At 40.1% G+C, this 26,906-nt stretch overlaps 1 pseudogene; it reads right to left on the minus strand.

The window, feature by feature from the left end:
• Positions 1 to 2,055: 2,055 nt before the first annotated feature.
• Positions 2,056 to 26,906, minus strand: part of LOC126234324 (RNA-binding protein Pasilla-like) — a 78,784-nt pseudogene continuing 53,933 nt past the window's right edge.

A 26,906-nucleotide genomic window follows, 5' to 3' on the forward strand; every position in this document is an offset into this window, starting at 1 on the left:
CATAATCTGTAAGAAAAAATTATATCATCCACAGTTCACTTAACAGTTTAATGAACAGCTATTAATGATATCTTAAGTCCTCAATTACATCTACCTTGAAATAAAAATTAAAAAATCAAGACATCTAGAATGGAAATTTTCATAACTCTTAGGAACATATTAAAATTTACAAAAACAGAAAAACAAAGATTAACAAGAGATTTCTTACTCACACACTGATTTTCTCACAATTTCTTGATCCCAGGAAGCACTGTACAATATACATAAATAGTGTACAATTTTAGAGAAACTTTTCTGGAAAATTTCCATCAACTAAATTTCCCACAAAAGTCATGATCTTTGTGTCAGTAGGGCAAGTTGGTCTCCTGTACACTATCTTTATCTTAATGATAATAATAATGAAAAGGTAATGACAATAAAAATATAATGGCAACTTGACACTGAAGACTCATCTATACAGTAGTTATCACGTTTCACCTATGAATCTGATAATGATAAAACCTTACAATTTGAAAAAATCATACGGATGTCATACTCACAACAAAGATGTGAGTTCCACTCATTTTTCATCATCATGATTAACATTATAAGAAAACACGATATGCTAACAAGCACAGAGAAAACAGAACCATAATCCCTTGTAGAAACTTCCTAGACAATTACTACATCAATGCAGCTAACACAGACACTTTATAAAAGGGTTGCTGCCAACAAGGGTGCAGAATGTTCATGTAACACTGATGTATACTTATCACTGAACAAGGATTATTAGTGCGGTACCTACAAAAGGCAACTTTCCGCAAACATTTCATCCACTGAACACATTCCACAAAACTTCACACACTCATCCAACATTTAACAAATTTACTGGCATATTTCATGTAATTATAGAACAACTGACAATTTTCTGCAAATGTTTTTGCTGCCGATTCTGTGAAAATGACAGTGCCAGCAACAGCTTTCAAGGAAATTAAGTAATAACTCAACATCTTTGTTTTACACTCAAAATTATCCTTGTCAATGTTACTGCAGAATAGGACCTAGACATGCATTTCCTATAAAAGATTCTTTTTTTCTCATTCGATTTTGTACTCTTACTGGTTTGGTCAGTTGACTGCAATTGTGCTATTGTTCAGCTGTGGATAACTTTGTGCATTCCCAACTGTGAAAATATGACACAAATTTGGCCCCATTTACAATCTTTCTAAAATTGTGTAAACTGATTAACTCCTGAACTTTACTATTAATATCTTTAATTAAACGAAGTTATCCCTGTGCATTAATAATCTTCATAATAATGCTATTCATGAAATGGTCCCCATGTGCTGATAACTTTCACAGCAAACTGAACCCGGAACAAAAATATCTTACACCATAATTTAATTACTCGGAAACTCGGTGCTCGCTGTTCTCTGTGCGCCAGCAGCAAACTTCTAACTACAGTTGCTGAGAGTTCAGTGCAGTGTTCTGTACAATGAGTGAACTATTTTATACACACTGTTAAGTGAGACACCTTTAATAGAGACTGTCGATGCCACCTCCCTTTACACTAACATCCCCGATTTCCACAGCCTTACCGTTCCTTTCTTCAATATTCATATGCTCATTCCTGACAGATGTCAGATTTCGACATGTGCACACCCATCAGGGCTAGTATCACACCAACGTATTTCCACATTGACTTTCTTGTGATCTTCCTCGAGATCTACACTTGCTCCCTTCAGCAGTGGTGAGGCTGCACCACCTGAGCCTAAACAAAATGAACTGCTGTTGAGAGATGGAGGTGAGGCCGCACCTGGAGAGCTCATTTGTTGCCTGAAAGGATTTAGCCACCATTTGGACAATCAAAATGGTCAGTGGGGCTGCTAACTGCTGACACTGTGCCAAAATTGGCCCAAAGGTGCTAGAGCAGGCACATCCGCTCCTCAGTAGCCACTGAACCACTGCCCCCAGTCGCTGTCCCTGCAGTGTCCCTACACCTGCCAGTCTGAGGCCCACGCCGAGGATTCTGTAGGGAGCTGACGTGCTCGTTGCAGCCGTTATTTCTCCTGTCACTCATTCTGAGAAGCCATTTCCACATAGTACAACTTGTATGTGTTCCAGTAACTGGGTTGTCAATGACGTACCTGCTGTTGGTGATTCTAAATTCAGGCTTAGGTTGAGTCCATTTAGTAGCTCGCAACTGACAGTAGTATTCAGACTCGTAGTTGAGCTACGTAGGTGCACGCTGTCCACTATTAGCGTACGGAGAGCCTGTTGGGTTATAATTAACTACAGGACTAGAAACATCTGCATAACTCACCCTAAGGCTCTGAGGGCTTTCAACAATTTTCACCAAAATTATTCTCCAAGCAGTCTCACTGTTTTCCATGTCACCAATGAGAATTACACATCTCTCCTGAAGAATCTGATCTTTTGCTTTTTGAGAAATCTTGACATACGAACCACTGTCCTCTTTAATTTACTTAATGTAACTGCCTTGCCAACAACCGTGCCGGCAGTGGTGTTTGGTACCAGTGTTTTAACCTGCTTGTCAAGCTCAGCAGTTCTTTTCTGTCAAAATTTGTAGCCTGTTTAGCATTCAGATCTGGTTTTTCCATTATGAAGATGAGAACAGAAATAATGGCATCCACAGTCTTGTGGCCAGACAAAAGTCATTGGCCTCTGACACGTTAACTCTCGCACTCGTATCCTTCTGCAGCTGAGCTATTGCCTCTCCGCCCTTTCCTAGCACAGCTCCAGCTCCAGCATTCTGGAGCAGTAAGTGCTGTCCCCACATCCAGCACAGTGTCATTTCTCCGCAACCTCATTTTCGACATCGCCGTCTAGCGGCCTTTTCCTCGAATCTGATATTTCTGTGGATGGACACGCATCCGTACCCGTGTCAGCCGCCACACTGCACTGTGACAGCTAAGCTATCACACAACACTACCTTGTTGTAACAATGATGGCCGAGACAGAGAATTCGCAAATGAAATGGTGAACTGAGCAGAAGTTTCTGTAGGAATTGGAATCACAACCGTAAATTCGCTATCCCTGTGTCATTCCTTGAGTGAGAACAAATCAGAATATCTAATTAGAATAACAAGAAAATATGGTCTGAATTTACCAGGATTCTGAACCAAATCAGGAAGTAAATTGACAGTTACATAATTTTCAAACATATTCTACAGTGCAGTCAGTTTTCCATTAGACTAGAAACAGGTAGAATGTATTTTATTAGCTGATGTCAATCTTTAGCTGACTGTTACCATGCAAGCTCAACTATTCAAAAATGCCGTGTCGACAGCTATGAAGCACTACCTGTATTTAAGATTCTATGTTTTTTATAGGAAATAAAGTTTCATTGAAGATGGGGGACAGAATATAATTCAGTACACATTACAGCTAAGTGCGAAAGAATTACTTGACCTTCATTTAGAACTTTTTTTACCCCAAAGACGCCCCTTCCTCTGCTTTCATATCACACCAGTGAGCAAATCTGTTAACGCGCTTGTTAGATTGCGAGTGTCTGATCAACTTACTACAATTTTACAAAAAATATCACAAAGCTACTGGAAACAGATTGGTATGGAGGTTCTAAGGGAGGCTTTAGTTTCAAATAAAAGAAATTTACACAATTGGCATTTGGTCATTTGCCGTCCAATAATTCATCACCAATTTCTCTGGTTTTAAGCCTGAAATAAAATTCTTAAAAAAACATAAACAATATTATGTTCATAAAAGAACTCTGTTAGATGAGAGAATTGAGATAAGGTGTGCCAGTACAAATGATGATAACATTAATTATTCAACTAATTAGGATATAGAATTTCATTTGAACTTGAACAACAGAAAAGACAAAACTTAGGCAGTAGAAGAGTGAATCTTTATCGCTTTCCATGATGTGCATTTACAAAGCTAACACCCAGATTATACACCAACATGAGTCAAAAAGTGATACAAACTTCACTTATATCCATCAAGGAAAAAAAAAGCTTTACCAAAACCCAACACTGAAATTATGAATTGAAACAAATCACAATTTATTCCAATGGTAACGTTTTATCACTCCCTTGAATGCTTGTGGGAACAGCGTATGCTACGACAATTCAACTGCTAAGTGTGGGAGTGCAGTGTTTCTTTTAACACACAATACTTGCATCAACAATATTATGAAAAGGATAGTTTCTAGTCACCCTATAGGGCACATGCAGAGTCCTAGATAGGCACAACAAAAAGACAGTCACAAAATAAGATTTCAGCCAGCAAGGCCGTTGTCAAAAATAGATCACACACACACACACACACACACTCAAACACAGCTCACACACTTGTGACAACAGTCTCTGGCAGCTGAAGCCAGACTATGAGCAGCAGTGCATGATGGGAGAGGCAACTGGGTGGGGGTAAGAAGGATGCTGGGGTGGGGAGGAGATGTGGCATAAATAGTGACTATTGATGCCACATACTTTATACTAACATCCCTAATACCCACGGTCTTACCCCTATTGAACACTTCCTTTCCAAATGCCTGACAGATTCCAAACCAACAACCTCCTTCCTAGTTGCCATGACTAAGTAAACCCTCACCCACGATTACTTCTCCATGGCATTACGTACAAAAAATGGCTGTGGGCACCCACATGGCACCATCATATGCCAACCTATTCATGAGCCATTTAGAGGAATCCTTCCTAAACACCTAGAATCCTAAACCCCTCACCTGCTTCAGATTCATTGATGACATCTTTGCAATCTGGATCAAGGGGGGGGGGGGGATGATGATGATTATGATGATGATGATGACAATGATGATGACTGGTCTGTGAGGTGCTCAGCTGTGCAGTCATCAGCACCCATACAAAATCCCAGTTTTTTCACAGACCAATTTTTTACACTGTCACGAATGATGATGATGAAATCATGAGGACAACACAAACACCCAGTCCCCGGGCAGAGAAAATCTCTAACCTGGCCAGGAATTGAACCCAGGACCATGTGATCTAGAGGCAGCAACGCTAGCCACTAGCCCATGAGCTGGTGACTCAAGGGGTAGGACACTCAATCCACATTTCTCCAGAACCTCAAGAGCTTTTCCTCCATCCGCTTCACGTGGTCTTACTCAACACAACAACCACCTTCCTTGATGTTGACCTCTGCCTCCAGGATGGCTACATCAGTACCTCTGTCCATATCAGACCTACTAACCACCTGTAATACATCTACTTCGAGAGCTGCCTCTTGCTCCATACCAAGATGACCGTTCCATACAGCCTAGCCACTTGTGGCCATCGCATCTGCATTTTTGAGCGGTCCCTCTCAAAATATATTGAGTTTTTCACTGAGGCCTTTACAGACTGTAGTGCTCAAATGGGAACAAGAGACCAAATGGGTGAGGAAAATGACTAACGAAGGCCAGGAGGGTTCCAGGAACATAGGGAGAGTTCCCACCTGCACAATTCAGAAAATCTGTTGCTGGTGGGAAGGATCCATATGGTACAAGCCGTGAAGCAGTCATTGAAATGAAGAATGTCGTCTTGGGCAGCATGATGAGCAACAGGGTTGCCCAGTTGCTTCTTGGCCACAATTTGTCAGTGGCCATTCATGTAGACAGACAGCTTGTTGGTTATCATGCCCTCATAGAATGCAGCACAGTCGTTGCAGCTTAGCTTGTAGACCACATGACTGGTTTCACAGATAGCCCTTCCTTTGATAGGATAGGCAACGTTTGTGACCGGACTTGAGTCAATGGTGGTGGGAAGATGTATGGGACAGGTCTTGCATCGAGGCCTATAACAGGAACATGAGCCGTGAGGTAAAGGGTTGGGAGCAGGGGTTGTGTAGGGATGGACAAGTATATTGTGTAGGTTCGGTGGATGGCAGAAGACCATCAGCCCTGCCTGAATAGGGAGAGGAAGAAAATTAACAGGTCATTCTGAATGAGTCGTATAACCAAACTTCATAATTAGATTTTTCATCCAACAAATAAAACAGTTCATCTATAAGTTTGTCGAGCACTAATACAGTCATAACTGTTATCGGAAAAACCTAATCATTCTTGCAGAAGAAACAGATCAGTTATAATTGAATTTATTTACTTTACAATCTAACAAACATTTGACAAAGCTTGATGTTGGAAAATCGAGGACAGAATGTAATAATATTATGAAAAGGATAGTTGCTACTAACCATGTAGTGTAGGCGCTGAGTCGCAGATAGGCACAACAAAACAACTGTCACAAAATAAGCTTTTGGCCAAAAAGGCCTTTACCACAAATAAACACACACACACACACACACACACACACACACACACACACAAGCAAATGCAACTCACACACACATGACCACAGTCTCTGGCAGATGAATCCAAACTACGAGTAGCAGCAACAGTCCATGATGGGAGAGGCAACTGGGTGGGGGTGAGGAGGAGCCTGTAGCGGAGAGGGGGAGGGATAGCAGGTTGGGGAGCGTGCAGGGATGAGGTGGAGAGATGGTAGGGCAGCTAGGTGCAGTCAGGAGGTTAGGCAGAGGGCGGGATAGAGAGGTGGGGGGGGGGGGGGGCTATCAGAAGAGGAGAGAAGTAAAAAGACTGGGTGCATTGGTGGAGCCGAGGGCTGTATAGTGCAGGAACGGGAACAAGGGGCTATATGGGTGAGGACATGGCTAATGAAGGTTAAGGCCAGGAGGGTTACAGGAATGGAGGATATATTACAGGTAGAGTTCCCACCTGCACCATTCAGAAAAGCTGGTGCTGGTTGGAAGCATCTATTTGGTACAGACCATGAAGCAGTCACTGAAATGAATGTCATGTTCAGTGGCGTGCTCACCAGCGGAGTGTCCAGTTGTTTCTTGGCCACAGTTTGTCGGTGTCCATTCGTGCAGACAGACAGCTTGTTGGTTGTAATGCCCGCATAGAATGCAGCACAATGGTTTCATAGGTTATAAACAAGTGTGGGGACTTGATTACCGAGCCCTTAACCCACCTATGTAACCTATTTTTTGCTACAGGAGCTTTTCTTTCATGTTTGAAAGTAGCAAAAGTAAAGCCATTATACAAGAAAGGAAACAAAGATGATATTTCCAATTACAGACCACTGGCACTTCCGTCTGTTTTCTCAAAAATATTAGAAAGGCTTTTCAATAAGAGGCTAACAGACTACTTAGAGGATAATGGCATTCTGTCAGAATCTCAACATGGATTTAGAGCAAACCACTCAACCGAATCAGCAGTTCACTCCTTTCTATTAGAGGCACTGACAGAATTAGACAACAAAAAACTTACCATGGGCATATTTTTAGATTTGTCAAAGGCATTTGACACCATAAATCATGACAAATTGCTACACAAGCTAGAAAATCTTGGCATTAGGGGAACAGCTAACAAGTGGCTCAGCTCTTGTCTTAAGAACAGGGAGCAATATGTGGAAATAGATCAAGAAAGGGACCATGTCATTAAGAAATATAATTCCAATCTACTGATTGTTAAATATGGAGTGCCACAAGGATCAGTAATGGGTCCGGTTCTGTTCTTACTCTATGTAAATGACCTAAACATAAGCAATGACAGCAGTAAAATATTTCAATTTGCTGATGATACAAGTGTTCTAATTACAGCAAACTCAGAAGAAACTCTTGTAAAAAACATAAAAGAAACCACTGACAGGCTAACATGTTACTTTGATGACAATGACTTAACAATAAACACTGAAAAAACTGTAGCTATGGATATACACACAGCGCAAACAAAAAATCTGATATCACCCAATCTAGAGCTGTATGGACAGACAATTGCCAAAACAGCCTGTACCAAATTTCTTGGACTTCATCTACAAGACAACTTGAAATGGAAAGCACATATTGAGCAAATGAACAAAAAATTAAGTACTTCTTGTGTTTCATACATTAAAAAATTGTACCAGCTACAACACTCTTCAGTGTGTATATTATGCAGTTGTACACTCTAACCTCCAGTATGGGATTATGTTCTGTGGAAATTCTGGAGATGCCATCAAAACATTCAAAATTCAAAACAAAAAAAAAAATAAGAATAGTGGAAGGGGTAGATAATAGCAAATCATGTAGACCACTGTTTCAAAAAAGGATGATCCTGACACTTTCTTACTTGAAAATATGATGTATTTAAAGCAAAACTTACATACAAAAAGACCACTCATCACTCAAAATCACACAATAACAGCTATGATACAAGACAAAAATTGGATGTACATGTTCAAAGCGCCAACACAAAGTTATTTGAAACGGCCTTATCCATCCTAATATCAAACTATACAATGCCTTACCAGATACCATTAAACACATACAAAACATTGGTCACTTCAAATCTAAACTGAAGTCGTACTTGGTTGATCACTGCTTTTACACAGTAAATGAATACCTACAAAAGTAAATTTTTGTGTGTTTACCCAATGTAGTCTCATTCAGAAGAACATTTGTATTTTATCTCTCTGTATATAGCGTAACAACATTTATTTAAGTATTCATCATTAACTATACATTAATGTGTGTTATTATGTACAAAGGTATATTATATGTAAAACTGTTAATATTAACATAAAAATCCAAATATCTCTCGCACATTGTGCAGCTGTAGATGAAAATGTATCAATAAATAAAAAAAAAAATCTCGGTTGTTTGGGCCTGGGAGGGGAGGGGGGGTGAGGAGCGTAGAGATGGTGAGATGAGAAGTACTGGAATGCGTGAATGCTAAATATCGATTAACAACTATGATATAATTTTATTTCACTCTCGGAAGTAACTAATTTACTAGTTTATAAAATTACATAGGTACATGATATATTATTATTTAGACGATCTTCAAGGCACTATAGTTAACTGTTTTTTTATCTGCCTGGAATATACTCGCCTCTCATTGGCGGGGAAAATCCTCTTCGTTGCTTTGGCAAACGTTTGGTAATACCGAAGCGTTTTTCGGTCCTGGTCTGCCATTACCTACATGTGCGACTTAACGCCGTGACACCGCCACAGATCACTCAACTGTGGCGCAATGTAACGTACATTTGCATACAACTATGAAATTTTTTGTGGTATTGTCTAGTCTTAGTTCTGTCTCAAGTACATCCTCAGCCTTGCTGTCATCATTCTTATTTATGTTGCCATATAATTTTTCCCTACTCATACAGCTACACATGTCTTTTGTCAGAGCAAAATTGACGCAATTTCCAGTGCGTTTTGGTCCTTTTACGCCCTAGGCAGCAAGAAGTGTCCCGTTCACACTATCCAGAGTCAGCCGGTTTCTTATGTCTGTTTTTATCAAATTAACCTTACTGAAAACTCACTCGCAGTCAGCATTTTACGTGGGTGGGGACTGCAGTTAGAGCAAAAATAGCCCGTTCAGAAAAAGGTCCTAAAACCTAGTGTTCAAAATTCGAAACTTCGTTAAAATGGATTTCATACATAGGCTTTATCAACTAATAATTTTTTATGAATGGCAAGTAAAAATAGTTGATTAATGTCATCAATACAATAAAACATTTAATTTCTTTAGTAATGGGAAAGTCACAGGCATGTTGCGTTTATGTCAAAATTTTAGAAATTGAAATTGTAACTATAAAGTACAAAAATCTACCAACAGAAGCGCTAATTTTAGAGAACATTGCGCCATATTTAGGAAATGAACGAGTATAGTGCATTACCGTGGAGAATCCAGGATGGAGTAGCAACTTCCCTTGTCATAATAGTATTACCATGGAGAATAGATCTACAGTTTTTTTAATTGCTGAGTAACAATCTGTTACACATATGTCATTTCCACGCAAATTAGAAATATAACTTATAATACGCACGGGCATGGGCCACTATTCCTAGTTTCCTGGGATGAGAAGAAGGTGCAGCAAGGATGGACGGAACTAAAAGCCAACGCGAACAGCGGAAAGGCTGCTTCGCAGTATTGCCAGTGGGCACACAGTCCTCGCTTATTGTGGTGTAAACAGCACGGAAGTGAACACATTTGCTGATAGAGTGTATTTCTGCAAGTTTGTATTAAGTTAGGGTACTTTATACATCAGTGACTATGAAATATAGAAAAAAGTAAATCATGATGTGACACAGTTATTAATTACATTGAAAACCATGTAAAAATTTATTTTAATAGAACGGATATAATCATTAACAAGTCAGTCGCAGGCACTGCATTCTTCTGGATTCTGTAGAGTTCAGCGTCATCATCATCATCACTATCATCATCAACACTATCGCATCAACTGCACAATGAACTTTCGTTCATTGTAGTACCGAACATTGAAAATCACATTCGTTGGCAGCAGTGCGTAAAACTACGGAAAGTTCTGGACTCCGCCGATGAGCTCCGAGGAAAACTGAGGGAAGACCCCTCGCCTTTTCGTTATGCTGATCCGCACAGCTTTAAAGTCTGCTACACAGCATAACAGGCAAGGTTCAAATGGCTCTGAGCACTATGCGACTTAACTTCTGAGGTCATCAGTCGCCTAGAACTTACAACTAATTAAACCTAACTAACCTAAGGACATCACACACATCCATGCCCGAGGCAGGATTCGAACCTGCGACCGTAGCGGTAGCGCGGTTCCAGACTGTAGCGCCTAGAACCGCTCGGCCACTCTGGCCGGCAACAGGCAAGGCGACGAAGTGCTACCAACATACTGTGCACAGGAGTAAAATTGAAAAACCATCCGAAATTTGTCAGACTGTTTTCAGTCATGTGTAAGACTAAATCAATGCTGATTAGTGTGTTAAACACAACACGTAAATATAAGATATAAATGAAAGAAGAAACGCTAATTAGTAAGAACTGTACCATTAAAAATGAATTTCAGCTTATCGAGATGACATAACTGTTTTAGTAAGACAAAGTACCGCATACCGTTACGAATTAGCAAAATATTATGCGCATTCGGCCGCGAAACGGTCTGTGTCAACATTCAGACCAGTCATACTGGATTACCGTTGCTGACCTACCATGAAAGTGTGCAAATATAGCAATGCGTGAAGATTCATAACGAAATTCAGTTAAAAATCATTCAGTGCCACACTTAAGTCAATTCAGTTATTGACAGAAGCGGAAAAAGTAGGCAGTAACAAGTATGAAATTCTACAAGTTTCATATCGACATCCACAGGGCGCCGGTACACAATAAAGGTGGCAATAAAACAAATTCGGGGAGCGAGAATTTATTAAAATTCCTTTACTGATAGGCTATCTACCTCCATCGAGGTTAGAACCTAAAACAAACAAGACCTCCCTTGCAGTAACAAACGCCTTTCACTACCCTAGCAGACAACCCAGGCAAACAGCCCTCTATTATTCCGCAGGCATGAATAAGCCCGCAATTTCGCAATGAAAATGGCAAAGTGATCTGCAGTTTCTGTTGCATAGAACTTTCTGGACTCAAAAACACGAATTGTCTACCTTTATGTCACCGCTTATGAGACAATCATTCGGGATGTTTATCGAAATAATAAAAAACCGTTATTAGCGAGTAAATTTAGTAGGATAATTCTGCACCACCCCAGGAAATAAACGGCGACGTAGCTGCCAAACGTATTCTACAATGTTTCGAATTCTCCATTAGACGTGCCACAGCCAGAAAACGTTAATTAGCCGAAGTGTTCCTTAAGGTAGCTAGCAATGGAAATGCTCGCACATCTAAAACGCGGTGGCATTAATTGAAGTGTTGGCAGAAGAGCCAACACCGTGTTGCTAGAGGAGGCCGAAATGCACGCGTTTAATTACACGCTGACTGGCGTGAGGTCTGGAACAGGACAATGTCTTGAGAATTGCAAATAAAGTACGTAGATGATGTAATACTTAACTTTAATCCATAATTAGAGTACATCGCTCTTGATGATACAAAAGTATAATAAGTTCAATATAACTGGTAATGGCGCCTTGCTAGGTCGTAGCAAATGACGCAGCTGAAGGCTATGCTAACTATCGTCTCGGCAAATGAGAGCGTAATTTGTCAGTGAACCACTGCTATGAACGTCGGCTGTACAACTGTGGCGAGTGCTAGTACGTCTCTCTAGACCTGCCGTGTGGCGGTGCTCGGTCTGCGATCACTGACAGTGGCGACACGCGGGTCCGACGTATACTAATGGACCGCGGCCGATTTAAAGGCTACCACCTAGCAAGTGTGGTGTCTGGCGGTGACACCACATTAATAGTGGGATCTGAATTACCATGTGTATAGGCAAATGGATTTTATTTGCATTCCTGTAAACGTGATTTGGATCGAAAGCGTAGCTACGATTAATATGCTGACGTATCGACTGCAACTGGAACATTTCGAACAAAGAGTAGGGGAAATTATTATGCGGCCCTCATCTTCAGTAACTGTGGTAGCTATTTTCATTGTTAGGATTTCGTCACGTAAATCGGTAAAAATGGAACCCTACTAGTCTCACTTTCTTGACCGTCTATCTGTCTACCCAACCCTTAAAACCCGTTTACCTCGAGTACGGGTGGATATAATAAGCGGAAATGTATCGCACTTCCTGCGGTATACGGTACCTTGGTGGTGTAAAAAAGTGAGCTATGTCAACGCAATCTAAAGATACGGCCGTTTATGTAAAGAAAATTTACGCGAAAGGTCAAAAAATGGCTCTTAAGAAATATGCGACCAAACTGCTTAGGTCTTCAGTCCCGTAGGTCTAGAACTACTTCAACCTACCTAACCTAACACACATCCATGCCCGGGGAAGGATTCGAATTGACGGCGCAAGCAGCGGCGCGGTCTGCGATATGACGCCGTTGAACACAGGGCTAACCCGCGCCGGCAAGCTGTTAATACCATCTGGTGTTGCTAAAAAGTTATTCACTTCTGGTGAATGATTTTCGGCGCAGTTCATTTAAGATAGAATAACTACACTATATTTGATGTTACGGAAGAGTAAGGACACCTAATTCATTTCCCCTTGTCTTTATTTATGATGTTAGATTCGCAATTTGAGCATACATACTATCCATAACAACACTTTAGATCCAAGTCACATTCACAGATATGCGAATAAAACACATTGGCTTATACTTGAGGTGTTTCGTTTCCCACGAAGTGGTGGCAGACGACGATGTGGCGTCTTCGAAGCGCGAGTTTCTCCAGTGCTAGCTATCTCAGCCCATCAGCTGAGCGAACTTGCCCGTTATGCTGTGTAGCAAACTTTAAAGCTGTGCGGATCAGCATAACGTAAACGCGAGGGGACTCGCTCGTATTGTCCACGACTGTACATTAAAATGAGATAAATTCGCGAACATACCCAATGTGTCTACTTTTCATGTAGCACACCCAATGTAGCCAAAATGTTAAGACACATTTACGCTATGAATTGTTGCCCACAATAAAAAATCGTGTTATAAAATTTCCTATGTTGGAATCTCGTACGTCTATACGAGCCTGACCGTGTCCTCGTACCTCATACAGCAGACCACAAATCTTGTATTTATAAGAGGAGCCTCGTATGTTTGGCAACCCTGGATTAGCGTGCGGGCTGACTGGAGGGGCGGCGTGGGTGGCAGTGCGGGCGGCATTCCAATGGGGCAGCGCGGCCCCGTGCACTGGGTGGCGCAGTGGTTACAACATTGGACTCCCATTCGGGAGGACGACGGTTCAAACCTGCGTCTGGCCATCCTGATTAAGGTTTCCCGTGATTTCGGTGAACCACTTCAGGCAAATGCCAGTATGCTTCCTCTGAAAGGGCATTGCCGAATTCCTTCCCCATCCTTCCCTAATCTGATGGTAACCCCTCCCCCCCCCCCCCCCCGTCCCCGCCTCCCACCCAAACAATCAACCAAATATCCTCCAAAACGTTTTGACTGTTATTTGTTCTTAAAAGAATGAGGAATCTACATCGAAGAATCGGGGATCCTTAACGGCAGATGTAGGGAAAAGACTGTGAAAAATTCGATTTTTTTTGTTGCGTAATTTATTAGATTGACCTTTTAAGAATAAATTGAAAAGTTTCATGATCAAACTCTTGCTAGAAATATATTTAAAAAAAGTTTATTTAGGCATCTGTGCGTGCCATGCCCCCTCTTTCTATGGTGTGATCCACACCTTTTATATGCTAGAAACTTTTTGTGTGTTAAGCTTTCGTTCACACAACCGAAACAAACTGCAGATGAGTCTAGAAGGCTGTCAGAAAGACTATCTTTATTTGTTCCTTTGTATACAACTTGGTTTTTTGTAATAGTATGTGCTACACACTTATTTCCGTTTTTAGTTTTGTAAGCATCAACCTGCTTTACTCCAAATGGGTCTTAACACTGGACACATATTCAAAAATTGAGATGTCGAATTTCACGTGTGAAAGGAACAGGAAATTTAAGTAACAGATGATAATCCTCAAATTCCCATTGTAACACATCAAGGTGCAAATATCTTCAGCAGAAGCGAGTGGAAAGCCATACATCCACAACCATGGTTTTCCACTTGCTGTTTTACATGTTATGAAATCAACTGCAGAAAAAATGTATAGATGCTACAACACAGAATACAAATCAGAGCTACAGTCACCTTATATGAACGCGTAGTCCAAAAACAGTATTTGTGTCCTCAATTGTTGTGAAGATAACTGAATGTGATGCCTGTCTAGTGTTCAATAGTGTAGATGTAGGTAGGATTAATAGCCTGTAGAGACTAGGCTTCCATCCAGATTCATTCACACTGCAGATACTCAGAAGCATTGATGAAGTGCAACTAGCCGAAACTCAGGTAGCAGAAGGAAAAACCCAAAAGTTGGCTAGGCAAAAGCGGGAGGGGAAGAAGACTAAAATGGGAAAGAGAATAAAGATTATGGGCAGCACCAGCCACTAGATGTATAGCAATATTGTCAAAAACTGAAAACTTTGCTCGGGAACTATAAAAGCCAATATCCTGAAATTTGGCATAGTTCTTTCTTAAGAATTACGGAATAATCCTGGGCAGTGCTTTTGCGTGATCTTTTCTCTGAGAAAAGTTCTCCCTTAAAATTTGAAAAGAAAATAGAACAGTTACGGATAGCACAAAACTGAAAAATTAATTTCAGAGCAACTACGACCTTAAACAAAAATATGTTCCACACGTTTTATTTGCCTTTGTGCAGATGTAAACTGTAATTTCAGACCAGGCCCAAAGAAAAGACAGAGAGAAAAAGTGGAGCAACAAGAATCAGTCTCCGACGTTCAGACTGAAGTGGATAACGGTGCCAGTTTCAAAGTTGCATAAAACTGTGAAAAATGTCTGTCATTGGTGGTAAAGTGTAGAGCGTTACAGAAAACAGTATCGAGAGTGAAAGGAGTGATTTGTACTTTGAGATCCGCGTTGCGTAATTTAAAACGCAAAGTAATGAAGTGCAACAGTGCCAAAAGAAGTGTTTGTCATTATGTGATGAGTCGGTGTGCTGCTGTAGAGGGCGTTGGCGAAAATTGTTTCCTCTTATTGGCCAACTTCGTGATGCTGATGAAAACATATGTAAATAAAATAAACAACTCTTCTGCATCCCGATTATCAAAAGAGAATGTCAAACTACAGAAAATTACGCATATGTGATCAAATAACTTCTCTAAGACGTCGAGTATAAATAGTTATATAGCTTATTGTACCCAGTTTTCTGACAAATAAAACTGTTTATTCCACAGCTAAAATATTTCCTTTATGCTAAAATTCTCATGATATGAACAATATATTTTGTCGTAATAGTCATTACTGTACATCTGAGAGCCAAATCCAAGGTATCTTATACTCGTATTTCACGCAAGGTATTAATTACATGCTAGCAAACGAAAAGAATAATGCTACCATTTCGAACCGCTAGATGTCATAGCTGTGCGCTGTATCATGTGAATTGATGCCTTCTTCGAAAGTTTTCGCTATCATCTTTAACCGCTGTTTGCTTTAATGAAGACGTTCTCTTAGTGTTCACTGTAACAACATTTAGTATTTACATAAACGTTCAGTAAAGACAATAAAGAAATACCCCTGTAGTGTCGTGGAAAACTAAATTTTACATTAATCATACAACTTCTCACACTTACTTAGTACAGGGTAACAATTGACTGTGCAGTCACATTCTTGGTGTTCACCGACAAAACAGTTCGTGACAACGGCCGCACTGCTCTATAAGTTAGCGTTAAGTGTGTGTGAGTACACCACTTAGTGCAGAATCTTCTGGAGACAGAAGGCGTTCAGGGATTATCCACATCGCTGCACCCAGTGTCCAGTCCGCCTGGGGTGAGTACCATTGCATTTTCTGTTTTCATATGTTATGAGTGTTTGCACACTGCCACAGATCATTATGCGCATTGCTGCCCTATAGCTTTGTGTGGTAGCTATGCGTTAGCTTAGTACTTCACTCTAACCCTAAGTCATTCGTAATTATTTACATTCAGGAACAAACGGAGTTTCTATATCTTCGGAACATAAATAGCTTCCTTACAATACAAATGTGAAATTACATATCTGTGGGTCGGAGGTATAGGACACTATGTCATATTTCCAAAATTTTACAGGAAAGCAGTTTGAAGGTGTTTTACTGTGTTCTCCCTTAAATATCTTGCCTATTAATAACATCACCATAATGAAATTTGGTCAGTTTACCCTTTGAACATACAGTATCTTGTTGCTTCACATGCAATAGCCCTTTTTTTCATTTTTTACCAGTTTTGCATTGTGTGGCATAGTGCTCATAGTATTTAACGAATAATATTACTCAATCACATTAATTTCATTGTAAGAATATATTAGATGAACAGAACATTACTCACATTGTGATGCAATTTTGCTGTACGAACATAAATGTCACATTTGGTCCTAAATCACATCTATGTTTTCTTCTGTATAGTCTGTTATGTTTGTATTACGTGTATGTTCTAGGTTCTTATAAAATGCATGACAAACTGAAGGGATATATGGCAACAGTGCCATTAAATCATTACGTTTCTGCAGTGAAATAGGTCTTGGGACATCTGAGAGTTGGTTCAAATGTGCTGGAAATGTAAGTCCATGTCTGAGTAACCTAACGAAGTCGGCCTATTTGCTGTCACCATCAAAAGATGTTTTGAAATACAGTATTCCCATTTTCCTGTTTCACTTGTAATTGCACACACTTTGATAGCAAACATGGCCGTTTCTCCATATCCATTTTCCTCTGACCAAAGGGAGGCCTTTCAGAGTCTTTTGTGGCATACAGTGAATTAAAACTTTTGATATCTTGAAGTTCCATATTATGAACAATGTATTGCCTGGAAGTGTGTCTTACCAATTGCTGCCAGTCCCAGGGTGTTAAAATGATCGTATTATTCAATTTCTTCTGTTTCCTCTCTATCAACACATGAACACTGTCAGCCTCCATATGGGCATGGCCTTTTAGTAGTAAATTCTGAGTTATGGTTTTAATTTGTGGATACTTATGAAGTAACTAGAAAAAAACACATTATAAAATTCACATTCTTATTTTGTCCATAGAAGTTGTATGTCCAAAGTGTGATTTCTTCCACCTCACTGTCAGGTACGACACTATCTGCCTACCTCAAAATTGCTGATGCAATTTCGTTTCCGCCTCGCCCTTCTTTTGACTCATCCCACATCACACAGTGAACTGAGGAATCTGATGCATCATACAAGGTAAAATTTAAGGCCCAAAGTATCCCCTTACAGAAACTAATATTGTTTGATATGAGTGAGGATGACAAACCTTTCTGAAGGTCTCCGGTTAACACTTTGTGTGTTGGTGTTCCTCTTGCCTTGTTAGTGTCATTACTTTTTAGAGGATACCGGTTTTTTGATTCATTCAGATGAGCAGTAGGCTCAGCTTCAATAGATTCTTTTTCTTCTGGAGTCAGATTACTTTTCAGCCTTGCCTGAAACATATCACAGGTATCATTTTCAGGTGGTGTGAATAACAAATTGAACTGTTTATTAAAGATCTATGTAAAGGAGGTATTGAATAGAATTGGGGAGGAGTCTGTAGCACAACTTGACAAGAAGAAGGGATCGCTTGGTAGGACATGTTCTGAGGCATCAAGGGATCACCAATTAAGTATTGGAGGGCAGCGTGGAGGGTAAAAATCGTAGAGGGAGACCAAGGGATGAATACACTAAGCAGATTCAGAAGGATGTAGATTGCAATAGGTATGGGGAGATGAAGAAGCTTGCACAGGATAGAGTAGCATGGAGAGCTGCGAACCAGTCTCAGAACTGAAGATCACAACAACAACAACAACAACAACAACATTAAAGATCCAGGCTGAGATTTTCACTCTGCAGCAGGGTGTGCGCTGATATGAAACTTCCAGGCAGATTAAAACTGTGTGCCGGACCGAGACTCGAACTCGAGATCTTTGCCTTTCACGGGCAAGTGCTGTACCCGCAAAAGGCAAAGGTCCCGAGTTCGAGTCTCGCTCCGGCACACAGTTTTAATCTGCCTGGAAGTAACATTAAAGATGTCTGCGTAAAGCCATTTTTTACCCCTTATCTCTGGGTCAATATTGTTTTGAATACAGTCATCTGTGTGTAGATCATAAATTTTTTTTTTTTGTTCAATTCTGGTCCTAAATATTTCCTGGCCTCTATTCTCTACTGTAATGACTTTTATGATGTGGGAAAGAAGAAATATCTCTTTTCAACGGTTTCATCAGGTGTTTTTCTGCTTGGAGTATGCCTACCCCTTTGATCTTTTCTTATTACTCCACCTGTCTCCATGTTTTTTAAAATGCTTACCACAAATGTATTTGAGATAGAAAATGTGTTCAAAAACATAATCTTGCACACCACAACTCGTCCACCATTTACAGTAAAATAGTAGCTTAGAGTGTTTTCTTTACACTTATACTAGGTTAAGTTTCTTTTTCTTGAACGAGTTGTACTACGTTGCTCAACACACGCGCCAAGAAATTGCCTCTTCATATCTGTAGACATTTCCTCATGCCAGTATGAATGAAAAACCTTGTCTTTCAGTTTCAGGCAGTTTTTCTGAGCATTTCATTCTACACATGCACAGAGGCTGCAGTACTTTAGCGGGAACAGTCCTACCTTTCTTATTGACATATTTCTTTCCACCAGTAATTTGCATTTACAGATGTTACATTTCCATTCATCAGCATGAACTACACGCGTTTTACCATGCTGTGGAATATTAGTTTTATTGTTAACTTTCCTTCCCACACATTCATTCATTTCTAAAGCTGCACAACTTTTTACAGCACTTTCACTATCACTGCTGAAGTATAAATCTTCCTCTAGTATATTCAGTATTTGTTGTTCATTTGCGACAGTTTGAACATTACTGTTGTTTTCAACCTATTCTTTGATTGATTCCGTGAATTTGTTGTTGTCATCCGAATCAGAACTTGTCCCACTTGAAGGTTCATAGGTTTTATCAGCATCGGAGTAATCCTTTTCGTCATTACTCGAATGCTTCCCTACATCTTCTTCGCTGCTAATAGTATGATAGTTAGTTGGATTAGTATTTGATTCTGAAACTAAACAGACCACATAATGGTTCCTCATCTGGTGAAGCACAAATGCTTCATAAGTTAGGTTATGTTTACAACTACATTATTCATTAATATAACGACTGCAGAAAACTTTATAACTTACCTATTGTGGCAGCACTATTACTGCCTTTAAGTAATGTCATAATTTTGTACCCGCAAGAGTTTGGATTCATAATTATTAACTTGTACAAAACACACACTGGCGCTTCCATTCGGAACTGCACTGCTGCTACGGTCGCAGGTTCGAATCCTGCCTCGGGCATGGATGTGTGTGATGTCCTTAGGTTAGTTCGGTTTAAGTAGTTCTAAGTTCTGGGGGACTGATGACCTCAGATGTTAAGTCCCATAGTGCTTAGAGCCATTTGAACCATTTTTGAAAACACACACTGGAGATAACGCTATCAAATCCCATGTAAAACTGACTGGACTGACCTTAGTTCACGCTAGCGCCACCAGAGTGTGCAGAAGTATACAGCACTATGTCCAGATGGTGTTGTATACATCTGAGGTGAAGTGGCGTTGGTGTTATTTCATTGCACCGCAACTCCGCCAGCGCCCTGATACAAATGAAATCGTTTTGTATTCAGTGGCGTTATGTACACCATTGTCTTATCACTGTGAGTGAAAAGTTAACATCCTGATACCTAAGCACATATCAGAAAAAGAGAAAGAACAAATGGAAGCCCAACAAAATCGCATGCACAAAAGGAAACATGCGCCAAATAGCATTAATATAACTGATAAAACTTGTTCTATACTTAAGGCGCAACATGTCTTGAATAATCCATGCTTTATCGTTACATGTAGCACAATGTCATTTACATATAAAGTATTAGGTAGTACATTCAAAATTGTAGGAATCAAACTAAATTTGCCAATTATAAACTAGGTAGAAAATTATGAGGAAGTACATAATTTAGCATAACTTGCTCAAGAAGTAATCTTGTTTTGGCTTCAGCACAAATTATTACTAAAAATGTATATCTTATGTTATTTACATTAAGTAGACAAGTACGATACGACATTCAGTCACACTGTTTTTTTATTCCCAGTACCTTATAGCCTCTACTTGGCTTACACATCTCATGTGAACGACTTCCCTGTCATTTCTGAATCACTCAGCATCAGCTGCTTCAAAATTCCATGTGCATGGATGGTATTCTCCATTATAATTTTGTCATCTTCTAGTCTGTTCGTTCGATGATCATGCCATTTGTTTGTACAGTTACAGCAAACGTCTTCCTTCAATAAAGATTAAGACAGCTATTTATATAGGAAGTGTGGTTACTCATTCACAAAGAACTTGATTGCAAATTACAACTAGTTATCTCTCCAGTCTTTCACCATATTTTAGCCATTCGTAAACAGTGGTAATTTATATCATGTGAGTGAAAACTGCTCGTTTTAAACTAAACACAGTCAAACGTTAATATCTGTACAAAGAGAGGTATATTACATATGCTTAGTTTCCAAACAGCAGTTAGTATTCCTTCTAGTCTAGGTCATGGGAAATCTCATTTTATGTCATATACACAATTATTCGAAGAAACAAAGTATCTAAAAGTAAATACTTACACAGTTTCTGGGAATGTGTGAAGATTCCCACCTCACTTGGTTTTTTAAGTCCTTTTGATGATAAAGTCTTTTAATTTTTAGAGATTCAGGGTGTGCAGTTAGGTAACACACTTCCTGGTTTATCCTGACTATCTTGTCATCCGTTTACACGGGGCTCCCAAAACCGAATTTCGGAAACAGATTTCCCCTACACTGCCTTTAGGTGGTCATGTAAACACTTCAAAATATTGAAAAAGTTGGCTAATATGGAGTGAGTGGCTTTTCGTACAGTGGAGGATAAGTAGACATATTAGACAGAAGCTGTTTACGTCTCGTCAAACTGAAAATAAATAGCGATTGTGGGAAATCATAAACTATAACAGCTATTTTCCAGCGACATATTTAACTGCGCTACCCAATCCGCTTCAGACCTTTCAGCCGGTTTCACACACGCAACAAAATTGTCGCCACAGCTAGTGGCACACTGCAGTTGCATGTGTGAACTCCCAGTGTTTAGTGGCGCAACTTATGAGACAATACTTTTGTCACACCACAAAAAGTTCACATTGGTTGTTCTTTGTTGCGCTACTTTCCTACCATTGATGCTCCCTGGCGGCAGTTATGCGAAACACGAGCATTCTGTCGCATTTATCGTGCAGTAATTGCTGCTGTACTCAATTCGATTGCAGTGTGTTTTTATTTTATTTCTGAAAAAAAGTGAAAACAATGGCTGGAAGGTACAATTTCGTGTGTGTGTGTGTGTGTGTGTGTGTGTGTAAGCCAATGACATATTCAATGAAGGAATAAATAAATAAACTTAATAAATGTAACCAAAAAAGCGAGTTGTATAAACTTCGTAATTTTTGGAACCACGTAGTGTAGAAATTGTTAACTATACAATGCTTCATAGTATGAAGTGGCAGCTGTTAAAGTAAAAATTAGTTATTCGAAATGCCTAATCAACTAATACAATAAGATTCTAAAATCTTGGAAGAGTGGCATGTCTGCAGCTGATATTTTCTTGCCAGTTGTTGGGTAGTTTGCTGATGTGGACAGCATTTTCGTGTCAGAGTGGTATTTCTTTACAATTGTGTTTGCTTCCCTTGACTTATCGCCGTGCGAAATCTCTTTTCGGATCCAGCATTTGGGTCCAATCTTCCTTGTATTTAACTCTTGTCACAGCTTAACACTTTAATATTCATACTCACCCATTTGAGGCACACTTTTATTAAGGATACCGGGTATTTTTCCAACTCAATATTATGTAAAAATCAATACCTATTTCTTTCAGGCACTCTTTATAATGTATATGTTTTACAGATTTTTTGTTGATATCAGGTAATGCAGCACACTTTCTAAACAAATTATAAGTATTTTGAATATTTTTGCTTAGGGTTATTAAAAAAATTACAAAGTAATTGATGCATTTTTTTTTCAAAATGTTCCCTCAAATTGAGGTACCATTTAATCCAATGCTATGGATTTGAAGGAGACCAAATTTTTACCAGATATGCATGACATGATGGCTGAGGTACTAGACCTATTTAATTGGTATATTACAAGGATTAAAAAATATCTTACACTTTAATTTTTATCAATCTTTTTCCTAATATAAACGTTTTTTTCTATAATTTAGTTGATTCTGCAATAAAGCTTAGTTAGGTCTACTACATAAGTATGGACTATTGCAAGTTACAGAAAAAAATTAGAGCAATGCTTTATAAACGTAAGGAAATATTTGTACCTGAATAACGAAAAATACAACTTGCGGGAAATTGCGAATGAAGATATGAGTCCAATTAAACTTTCCCTCAGACATTCCTGAAGAATAGTCTTCACCCCGCAGCATTTCTTCATCTTCAAGCTTCCTCTTGCATTGCTTTTAGCATTTTTTGCTTCTTTGGTAACCTGAAGAGCGAATCTTTCAGCTTCATGCACCTGTTGTATGTCACACACAAGCAATTGATCTTCCATAATAGAGCCCCATATTATGTCTAAATTTCTTAGGACTTCCAAGTTACCTATCCTTCTATCATTGAAACATATCACTGCACAACGTTTAATGTGTTTAGTCCTACAAAAACATTCTTGGGTAATATTTCCCATATGCTGTGGTTGAAACTTTTATTTCTATTATAAGTGCCCCCATGATGACATTTACTAAGCAAAACAGGGTCACTCAGGTATCTAAAAATTGGCTTTATTTAATTTAAAACAGGCTCAGGAAGAGAATGCTTGCGATGGTATATTTGTCCAATTTCTTTTGCTTTTTGATAACCATTACAATAATCTGCTCCTACAGGGCAAAGTCCATGAACAGGGTGGTCATCTGTGGACAACTTGTGAAAGTAGGTGGCCCATACAGCTTTTCTCATTGCTGTATCATCATTCAGCGGTGCAGTTCGTCAAATGCTGAGTCCATAGTAACTCTGAAGAAGGTCTATTTAAGTTTCTGTCAATCTGCCTCGGCCAGACAGAGATTTTCCATCAGGTAGCAACTTTCTTTTCATTTCTTCGTACCTTCCTCAATCTAGCACCCATCCTCTTTTGCACATGTCCACAACACTCCAGTTTTGTTACCAAGGTATCACCATAAACAGTGAACTCATTAATTTTAATGAAAGCTTTAGAGTCCACATCGCCTAGGTCCTTCGTATATCTAACATTATAAATGGATACTGACCTCTGAAATATTTTTAGAGCTGATGTTCAATATTTCCTTCAGTGTTACCATGGCAGGTGGTGCAGTACTTAGATAAGCACGCAACAGTATTGGGGCAAGGGTGATACTACCCCACTCTCCATTGTTGCCAGATGCATCCAAGATGGCGGCGATGACGTCATCCAAGATGGCGGCATATAGACTTGCCAACAGTGTATGACATCATCCAAGATGGCGTCTGTGACGTTATCCAAGATGGCGACTTTTGGCGGGAAGTTTGAATTTTGGCAGAAAGATAGGTCAATTGGGCTACCTCCACTAACCTAACCCCCCTTCCCTCCCCCAGAAAAATTGTGGGAAGTTCTAATTCTAACAGGATAATGCATTACATCTCTTCTGACCTAAGAAAGTCGTGGGCTACCTCCACTAACCTAAGTCACCCGATTGCCACCTGATCCTAGGAACTGGCACCAAGTTTAAATTTTGGTGGCAAAGAAAGGTCACTTGGGGTTTGTCTACCAACCTAAGAAAATTACGGGAAACAAAGCTCACCTCCACTAACCTAAGTCACCCAACTGCCACCTCTTCCTAGGGATTGGTGGGAAAGGGACTCAGCCTGCACTGGGCTGCTGGAGAGAGGAAGGAGTGTACTTTATTTATTTTGGAACAGTTCATTTAGGGATGGAATATATTTATCACAGTGGTACAGAACACACGCTCTGACATGCCACACAGCATAGAGACCTGCAAACTACTCCTAAATAACTCATGTATAATGCTCCACACATGAGCTTGGTAATTGTAAACTGTCAAAATAACGCATTGCACATCCTACAGACATGTAAACCACTTATAAATAAAGAAATACATTTACGACCAGAGAGCCAAACAATTCGTCAATTGTCAAAATAGTAATTCATCTAAAAAACTCTGCAAACATGCTTGCTAACCATCAACTGTCGAAATCATGCACCAGTCTTTATTTAAACAATTAAAGGTAGCACCACCATCCAGTGTGTTCACCATGAGGTCTGCACTCCAAATGACCTTGTACACAGTACCACCACCAGAGGGCACTGTCATCTGTTCTGTAATCCAAGATGGCAGCCACGACATCAGCTGATGACGCAAGTGCCGTTATCCGAGATGGCGGAAAACAGTGTGTTCAGCACGAGGCCTACACCTAGAACACAGTACCACCACCAGAGAGCGCTGTCGTCCATTTCGTTATGTAATCCAGGATGGTGGGGAAAATGGTGAGGAAAGGACTCTGCCTGTGCTGGACATCAGTCTTTATTTTGCGCGCAGCCTCTCTAGCACGAAATCTAGAGTGCAACTGACCTAGTACACAGTACTGCCCACCAGAGGGTATTGTCATCCCTCCTGTGACATAATTCAAGACGATGGTCTGGAGAGGGAAAATGGTGCAAAAATGACTCAGCCTGCGCTGGGCTGCTTGGGGAGAGTAAGCAAGGAGTGTACTCTATTTATTTTGGGACATTTTATTTAGGGATGGAGTATATTTATCACACTGATGCAAAACACTCGCCCTGATGCGCTTGGGGTCATAATACACAGTCTGCAGACCTGTAAGGTACTTCTAAATAACGCTCTCCAGATGCAAACAACTCCTAATTTACCGAAATAATTTCAGCAGGGACATGCAAACTCCTCCTAAATAGTGCTGTACACTGATGTGCAGACACGAACTCAACTCGTAAACTGCCCAAATAACGCATAGCACAGCCTACAGACCCACTTGCAAACTAATGCAACAGACACGCAATCAAAGCATGCAAGCATCCTCTGCCACCACCTGTCCACTAGACCGCACAGGGGGTTACAGGCAGCCCCAACGAAGTGATGCGCCCGTCAGTTGTCAAACCGTGCACAGCTGCCCTCAAGCATGAGGTGGCGACATCCCTTTCATACTTGATACCTCTAGAAATATGTGTTCACCTAGGCACCATTGCTGACGCGACCGGGCCTCCGGAGCAGATGCTCCAGGGGCGCGCGAGCTGTCACAGCTGTGAGGCGCCACCAGACGCAGCTGAAAGTTGTTTCTACTATTGAGTATACAGTCAGTGTTATACTGACATCACAGAACTCCAAGGCGCGCTCACGCCGGTCTCATACGTGAGATGCCTCTGGGCAGCACGTGTCTTTACTGTTGATGACTGAGTAGCACAGGTCACATTGTTCCTAGTGTGACATGAGAGACGCGTCTAACCCAGCTTAACTACCCAGCGTGACTGACGCAACACAACCAAGTTCGCGCGCGTATTACATTCGCAAGCGCATCTAACAAGGTTCTCAATCTTATACTGATATCACGTGACTATGTAAAAAATAAGAACCAAGTCGACCTCGGGGAAATTGTATAGTGTCCCGGAAATAGTTAACGCTCTCTTTCTTCATGTCTCAGCTTGTATGCACGAAAATTCTTGCCCAAACAGAACCTGTTTACGAAACTAAGGTCGAAAAATAAGCGAAAAATATACCTATTCAAAAAAGCAGATAAAAAATCACTTGACGCCTTCTTCAGAGACAATCTCCACTCATTCCAAATTAATAATATAAGTGTAGACCAGATGTGGCTTAAATTCAAAGAAATAGTATCGGCAGTAATTGAGAGGTTTATACCAAATAATCTAACAAACGACGGAGCTGATCCTCCTTGGTACACAAAACGGGTTAGAACACTGTTGCAGAAACAACGAAACAAACATGCCAAATTTAAACAGACGCAAAATCCCCAAAATTTGCGATCTTTTAGAGAAGCTCCAAATTTAGCGCGGAGTTCAATGCGAGACGCCTATAACAGTTTCCAAAACCAAACTTTGTCTCGAAACCTGGCAGAAAATCCAAAGAGATTCTGGTCGTATGTGAAGTATGTTAGGGGCAAGAAACAATCGATGCCTTCTCTGCACGATAACAATGGAGATACTATCGAAGACAGTGCTGCCAAAGCAGATTTACTAAACACAGCCTTCCGAAATGCCTTCACAAAAGGAGACGAAGTAAATATTCCAGAATTCGAATCGAGAACAGCTGCCAACATGAGTAACGTAGAAGTAAATATCCTCTGAGTAGTGAAGCAACTCAAATCACTTAATAAAAGCAAGTCTTCTGGTCCAGACTGTATACCAATTAGGTTCCTTTCAGAGTATGCTGATGCATTAGCTCCATACTTAACAATCATATACAACCGTTCGCTCGACGA

This window comes from Schistocerca nitens, chromosome 1 (assembly GCF_023898315.1).
Source record: "Schistocerca nitens isolate TAMUIC-IGC-003100 chromosome 1, iqSchNite1.1, whole genome shotgun sequence".
Classification (NCBI taxonomy): domain Eukaryota; kingdom Metazoa; phylum Arthropoda; class Insecta; order Orthoptera; family Acrididae; genus Schistocerca; species Schistocerca nitens.